Here is an 8,525-nt window from a genome sequence, read left to right as displayed (position 1 = left end):
GCTTAGCAACGCCCATTTAGCCAGTTATTGAGCCTTAAACAGAGACCGCGTTAGCAAATAGGGCTACAAACAACAACTAGGAGGCGCTACAAACCTTTCTCGAAGCCAACTAAACGTACTGTTAGTGTTATCGGTAGCATTAGCAATTGTAATTACTATAATATCTTTAAAAATAAATAGTCTTCATTTTCACTGGGCGGGAACTGACATTGAATAAGTTGAAGTGTAAAATTTGCTGTACCTGCATAACCCCGCGGAAATCGTTGCTCGACCTGATGTAGCCGATGTGGTGCGAACAAATGCAGGCAGAACGAAGGCGATAGAAATAAGGGGATGCGCTACCGCACCCGGCCGACCATCCAATAATATAAGACTAACGTAACTTAAACGATAGGAAAAATGGTAAATGTGAGACAGGGCAATGATCTCGTACGGATCCTCGATTCATCCGCTGAGTGCATTACCTCAGCGTATAGCACATCTCGCCGCCAACCCATTGGTAGCCCGATGAACTATACCCATGATGGAGGTTAGACGAGTGCTGGAACACATGTGTGGTCGCAGAAAGGCCTATAAGAGTCTGCGTGGTAATCAACTATAACGGGTCTGGCTGACTAGGCCCTAAGTTCATCATCGTAAGGGATAGTCAGGACTGTCGCTTTCTATTACCCTCCTCTCAAAGCAAATAAACGAAACAAAACCCTACCGCCCTACACAATGCAGTTACGGAAGTAATATACCCAGAAAGCCGACAACGACTACTAGTCTGACAGGCGTACGATAATAGTATGCTAGTGAAGCTAGGATTAAAAACGAATTTTCATATAGATCCTTTAATTCAGCCACCAGACATTGGAAGAGTTTAAACGCAGTACTTTCCTGTTAGTTTTTTATAGGATGGAATATTCCAAGGTACGTTAATATTGCTTCGAGGTTCGTAGTGCTTGCTTGCCCTTTTAGCTTGTATCGGACAGGACTTTTGGTAAATATCGAATCATTTGCACTTAAGTCGTAGCAGTATGTGGTATTAGAAGTATACATATAACGTACGTACGACATATAGGCCACATATATGCGGTAGTAGAAGTATCACACGAAACAACTGCGTAGGCCTCGCGTGCATGAGTGCACACAGGAATAACATATGCCGCCCAGGCTTAGGTCACACTTTCGCCCATTGACAGAACGCCGAATCCTTATTAAAAAAAAGGTTTTTTGGTTTATTGTTTTACGATAACTACGAGACTCGAAGATAGATACATGAAAATTGTTGTCTGAACTACTATTTGGAGCTGTTTAAGTCGGGAAGACATTTCAAGAGCAGAGGTCAGGGAAAACATTTGTACACAAACGGAACAAACAATATTTATATACTAAGAACAAATTGTTCTTGTATTGTTTCTGATTGGACGTCAAGGAACTGCTTGTGGGGATTGGTCTTTTAGCAGCGTTAGCTTTGGAGGCTTCTGGGGCATGTTACTAATAGAATTTATTTTCCTTTATGTAAGCGATATTTGATAATAGTAATAATAATAATTGACCATTCATTATAATCAAATTCATTTTCTAGAAGAGTTTATCGACTTGCTTTAAGGCTTGATCTGAAGTTGGTAGGCAAGACTTACTCTAATGCTCTTCGCAGTGAATCTCCTAAAACCGTAAAAGTTCGGGTTTTTGTGTAGAAGCTGTTCAAGATCTAGTTCTATGCCATATATGGCTATAATATTTGGAAGTATTGAAAAGTGAATGTGAAATGAAGCATTGAAAGTTGTTCAAGTTACCGGTTTCAACATTGTACTTCGATCATAGTCCCAGCTTGTCTCATGCGCGAGTATGATGGTATCGGTTGTAAACGTACGAAGGCTAGTTATAACATGATCACTATTAGAGCAGCTAACCAGGTTTCGTCTAATTAGCGTATCCATCGTTCTGAGCCCGATAGTAATTATAGAAGGCTTCGGCATGGCTTGAAGCTAGCCGAGCAAGTAGATTTTAACTGACCAGAGTAACAACGTAGCGGAATCGTACTAGATATATCAATCGGGCGAAAATTAATCGTGCCATCTTGAGCTGTCTATTTGATTTAGCTGAGGCCTCACTCCCGATTATAGCGATCCTCGATAAAGTGGACGACATTGGCTCGACTTTGGCGAATGATCGTCCTCTTGGTTAGACTTGCTGGCTACTGGCGTACAACAATAGGAGTGGCACAAAGGCAACAACGACAACATCACGGAATTCAACCCGAAGCGCAAGTTCAAGTTGGGATTACTTTGAAGCTTATTCTTCATCTGCTTTGCTTCTATCGGTGATATGAACAAAGTAGTGAACGGCAATTTCTGCGTAATCCAGTAGCATGGTGACGCTGCGTCTGTTCGAAATGAAGAAAGGGCATCGAGAAAAATTCGAAAGGGCAATAAGAATAGAACAGCTCGCGACTAATTACTCTATTAACAGAGTGCATCCTCGACATTTGGCAATATTTAGTTTACTAAAACAAATAGTTTTCAAAGTGAAGGAATGTAACGTATTAACAAAAACATATATTTCCGGGTATAAAACTTCACATTCATTAAAAATTAGATACAAAATTTTTTTACATTGCCTGTTTTAGACGTAATCGCGTTTGATATCGAACTTCCGTTCCCTTATACATATATATTATTTCTTATAGTTGCGAGCGCTATTTACAAGTGAGCTTGGAACGCTCGCTCGTATCTATCTTATGCTTGGTCTCGCTTACCGGCACATAGTCACGTGCCATGAGACACTTTAATCGGCGTCTCCATAATATAGTCAATAGCCTCTTCCGCTACTTAGTTATTAGTCTATGAATAGTCTATTAGTAAGTAAAACCTGAGCGAAAGGGCCCAGTGACATTCTTTCCTACGCCCTTGACGTTATAAAGTGCGTTTTAGGGCGAACAGCGTGTTAATGGCCGCCGACGTAACCCCCGTCGCCGACACGGATGCTGTCTCTACGCCATCCGCAGTTCGCAGAAGCATCTGGTGTTATCTCAGTGGCGCACTGCTCACTCTGTATGTAACTTCAACGTTAACGATGACACTTAGCGGCGAAGTAACTAGGGCCAGCGCGGCTGAGCCGGTTCTGCCATTAACCAAGAGTGGGGCACCTTCACTTATAAAACGTTGCTAGGAAGTGAGTTTTAGTGCGCAAGGGCCTTGCTCTAGCATTACTTCAATTTTAGAAGAATGAAAATAACATGTTTGTAAGGGGAGTCAGATAACCCTGGGTATGGATGGCGCCTATTATACTATAAAAAAATAGCCAGCTACACATGATGCCGATTGGCCTAGCATCAGCAGCAACAGAAATCGATTTCCGGCTGTCGAAGGCTTGTGCCTGGCGTTCAGTTGTCCGGCCTGCCCCTTAATTAAGGGTAACAAGAAATCCAAGCCAAAATAAAAGAGAGCGAGAACGCGTGAGTGTCTCTTCTTGGACTGCGATGGTATACAGGCGAATGTACGTGCAGGCATATTTGAAATGAGAGAAAATAAAACTGAGCCCTTTATTCGAATCGATAGACGTCGCGTTCCTTTTGTCGTTGTCGCTAAATAGGCCCTTGCCGACGCCGCTTATTAACAAACGTTGCCAAAATGGCAGAATGAGCAAGAACGACATTCTAGGATAGGCGTAACAGATGAGATTAGTGACTGTGGGAAGAAGGGGCTTGGCGAAGGGTAAAGCGGGCTAGCGTTTTTAGGGCGCTACTAGAATGCCAGCGCGCCCGCGTCCGCCTGCTGCTTCTTGGCGCCGATAGATAACAGCGTAATAATCAGCGTGTCTTATTAAATCAGTGCAAAGGAGAGTGTCACATATGTACTAGTCTAAGAAATCTGGTTATGCCTTCTATTTGATTTAGTTGTCACTTAACCACGCCAATCTCATAGCTGCTCTCGGGTCTTAACGAATAATAGAGGGAAATTAATAGCGCATTTTGGTAGAATTCATTGAAGAGATACAGTCAACGACTGGTATTTATAAAAAAAAAAAAAACTGAGACTAACTCTCTAAGAGAGATGATAGGTTGTGCTAAAATCGACACGCCGGTAGCGATTACCGCGACGCGAATTGACCGGTGAATATTTGTTTCCACCTTACAGACAAGTATCCATGGCCGCCTTTTATATAAACATAGCGATTATTTGTTCCTCGTGAGCGAAGCAAACACCGCGTACTAGCTACACGAAATATATGATATGTATTTTAACTTTAAGAACTTAAACATACGGGTCCTTTGATGCTTTCACAGTTGTAGAATACGTAAGAGGATGACTAAATATAAAATGAGCTCCCGAACTGAATGCGCTTGATAATAATGACTGTTAGAAGAGAAAGCGAAGGATCAGAGGTCGCACCGTCAAAATGGTAACTCGTTTTGCGCCACCCGATTAGAATAAAAATGCGTCAGTTTCAGCTTTTTGTTTGGATTAGCCTCGTACCGCTAGTCATGTATGCAGAGGTACATATGATATAGGCAACTTACATGGGTTTTTGTCGATGCTTCAACCCCCGAATCATTCGTGATTCATTGCAATATCAGCAGAATTTATTAAGACGTCGTCTGTTTCAATGTCTCATATATTTCAATCGTATTCTTCGACGACGACAACAGCTCGATGGGACCGACTTGAAGCAGATTCCCTGCTCTGTTCCCTATCAAACCAATAGCGGCAAGCGGAACTGGGAAAAAGCTGCTGTTTCAAAATTATTTGTACGAAACGATTTGTACAATGTCTACGAGATTACTAGTATGTGAACGATAGCGGTGATGGCGACATTGAGGTAAAATGGCCAATGACCGCAAGGGTCAATCTCTACATTTATGTATGGCCGCTGTTGATTTTGTCCTTTATTGATACGCTGCTTTTCCTTGAGCACATTCAACAGCATCCGTTATTGCGGTGTTCTCTCTGCTGCCTTCTTCGCCGTTATCCTATTGAAAGTTTTCAAAAAGATGAGCCGTAATTTAGCGCATCTCACGCAAGGCCGCCGTGATATTAACGCAGTGAGATCTTCTTTCTACTGCCGCTGCTAGTGATGTTGCGACAAATGATAGTGGGTCCTCGTAATATGAGTAATCGAATATTCCTAGTCCTGTTTGACCTTTCGGCCACTTGAAGCTGCTAAGCTACTTTTCGTTACCTGAACCCTCAGAGGTAAAAGTGCCTCGTTTCGCTTTGCTCCGAATATGTAGAGTACAGCTCGAACGCACTGGTTCAAGACACATTTACAGATAGACACAAAATGCGGGAAAAAAAATGCGATAAACACTCGCCCCTTACGTCTGTTTAATATAAACGGAAAATTAATCTTAGAAGAGCTAGTAAGAGCAGCGACCTTTTCTTTCATTACAGCTCTTTAGCGAGCTTAGTTGGAAGCGCTACTTTCTGGTGCATGTGCGTGCGCACGACGTCGTCTCTCGAAATGTTCGTTCGTTCGGTCGGTCGTTCAATCGCCGCACGATCGTGAGCATCTGTCGCAAACAAGGGTTACTCTTTCCTCTTGTGTCATGTTTATTCACCAACGATGAAAAGCTGCCACGGGGCAAATTTATTAACGGCATCGCTCGTGCCGACTTTGCACACTATATCGGCATATACGTACCAGAATACGAATACTGCTATTACTATTGACGGCTATATTTTGGAGATGCGCGACAAGTGGGCCCGTAAGGTCAGCAATGCATTCATTGTCATTAATTTTATTCGCAAAACAAAAAAACCTTTGTCCATCTTGTTTTTGTCTTGCTGAGAGACATCTACAGTTGTGAGTTGTAGTATATAGTAGAGTATAATAACCCCAGCATAGTAACCGTGAATGTAAGAGCGGCTGTAATTGGCCGCCGTGTTTGGTGGGTCCTTGTGTAGAATGTGCTTTGCTCCTTGCGATTACGGCGTATTTATTCCAATCGCGAAAAATACTCTTGCTTGACGGCAATATATCAACATAATGCCGGCATCCTGACGGGCCGCCCGGCACAGACTCGTTGTTGCTGTTGTCAGACCCAGCCAAACTGGTTCCTTCACTTTTCGTAGCTGTTGTTGTTGTTGTTCACTTCTAATATTGCCGTGTAATACCTGGGCTCTTCGGCCTGGCAGACGTTCGTTTTCTGCCTGGTCCGTTTTCGTGCCAGTGTTGTTACGGTCCTTCTCAAGTTCTCGCCAGCGCCAAAGATTGGCGGTTTGTCGGTCGGTTCTTCGGCCATCAAACATGTCGCTAGCTTCGGTGCTCCGCTCACCGTTTTCGTCGTTCGGGTAGTGAACATTAACATAGATCGCGTTTCGTAACTTTGTACCGTCTGTCTGTTCGCTCGTGGACCTCCGTTAGCTCGCACCACCTCACCGTCGGCACTGTCGTTGTTGTTGCCAGCGGCAGCAACTTGAGCTTCTTGCGTTCGTCTATTCCCGAACATTCGATGATAGCGCCCGTAGCGCCTTTTTCTGTTTTGCTACGGAACGGTCCTTTCTGTGGTTCTGAATTAATGTCGCTTGCTGACAATGTTTTTAAACGCTGCTCCCGCTGTGGCTGGGTTAGCTTCTATTCTGATGATCCTCGATTTTCCCAATTTTCTGGCCCTGAATAGCGGTCAGTAGATCTTTATTCTTAGCTCGTAGTTGCCATATCAAGGTCTCTCTCACTACCGAATGAGGCTTGGGTCAACGACGTCGACAAAATTGTTTTCGCAAAATTTACGGCCAGCTAATAAATGCCGAGCAGCTCCCAGACCACGCCTCATTAAGGAACGCAAACTTAGTGCGATCGGCGTACGACCCGATTAGCTGTTTTAGCAATAGGCTCTTCATGAATTGGTCGGCTTAACGGTTTGTTATCTATATATATTGTATACATAAAAAGCACTAATAACTACTCTTTTTTGCTTACGATTTGTGTATCGTATTGTCAGTCAGCTCTGTAAGCAATTATTAGACGGACTAAGGGGGCTCCGCACTGTCACTCATTTTTCAATCAGTACCATTTATTTATTGGTTGTTATAACGAGCAAATATCTACGCAGGTTAAGTAAGTTAGCACATAATAAAGCTCACCAATTGGTAAAAATTGATTTTTTTCTTTCTACGCACGGTATGTCGTTTCTCTCGCCTAATAAACATGATCATTATAAGCAGCTCACGAACCGTGCGTAGCAAGTGGAAATAGATTGAAACATATAGTTAAATGAAAACAGGATATTCTATTTATAATTGTAGAATAGATTTGCAGCTTCATTCGACAAGTTAAAAAAAATCTTGATATTTCACTGTAAATATGGTGCACAATTAATTAACTGTAAGCTGTTCCAGGTATTACTGTGGTACGTGTATATGCATAATGATTTGCGTACGGCATACAGATGCTGATTCATAAACTGGCTGCCCAAAACCGTAAGACGTTCGAGCCCAGGACCGCATAGGTCTTCATGATTAGAAAATAATTAGGCAAGATCTTTCAGGCCGCAATGTATAAGACAATCTTCGTACATAGATTTAGTTCTACCCAGTAAGCGCAGTCACGCTTATATACTCGCTTTAATGGCGCGCAACTTTGAAGTTAGTATTTTAGGCAAACGACATATATTAATTTTTGCCTAATAGCACACTAATAGCATAAAAAGCGAAGAAGCGCAACCCTCTAGATTCCGAAGCTGTAATTCCTAGCAAGGCTCACAACAAAAGCAGAATTTCGACCCGGGAAAGATATTGTACAGGGATCCCGAGTGTTCGTCTCGCTGCGGTGTCAAGAATTTTACCTCCAATCTCACTAAAAGAACAAGCTTTCTCAGTTGGTATCGAATGTAAGCCATTTGTTAACCACACCCATAACATGCCGCTATGGGAAGTGTTATCATGGCATATTTCACTCTTCAAGAGGTCCTGTTAACCTTTAGACATATTCCTTGCGGTTTTTGTTTGGTACGTAAGTCGTTGGGCATTATTTCATACGGCTAACTCTCAGCACGCGACAAAATATGTCGACGCCCAGACTCGAGCCTGCGCCACCATATATCCTTAAGTTACTATGCTATTACAAAGACCTTTCGTTCGTAGACATAACAATAGCCATCTCAGGAGCGAAACAGTCGCCCAACGAGCCAAAATGTTCGGCGGTAATCATCGACATTGGATACTTAAGGGTTTCCTTGAACCATCTATCTACGTCTATCTAAAATGATGTCCGCTTGTACACAGTCTAACAATCCTTTCTACTTAGTTGAAGAAAGTGAGAGCTGGTTTATTATTTGCCGTTAGCAGAGGTAACGCAGCATTTGAATTACATAGGGTCACAAAAGGAAGACATCTTAGAGGCATGTCCAGAAGTAAGATCCAGTGCAAGTAATTCAACTTCCAGCACAGATAAATCGCTGGAACACGAAACCATACACGAACTGCTCACTAGCAAAAGCCGCGCTATTGCTTTGGTGGGAGCCATCTGTTGTCGCCAAGATGTCCTACCTTTTGTGGCAGACCGGCTTCAAAACGGGCCCGCCGGGAAGAGAGATTACT

This window comes from Varroa jacobsoni, unplaced genomic scaffold, assembly GCF_002532875.2.
Source record: "Varroa jacobsoni isolate VJ856 unplaced genomic scaffold, vjacob_1.0 contig00010, whole genome shotgun sequence".
NCBI lineage: Eukaryota > Metazoa > Arthropoda > Arachnida > Mesostigmata > Varroidae > Varroa > Varroa jacobsoni.
This window is presented reverse-complemented; position numbering follows the sequence as displayed.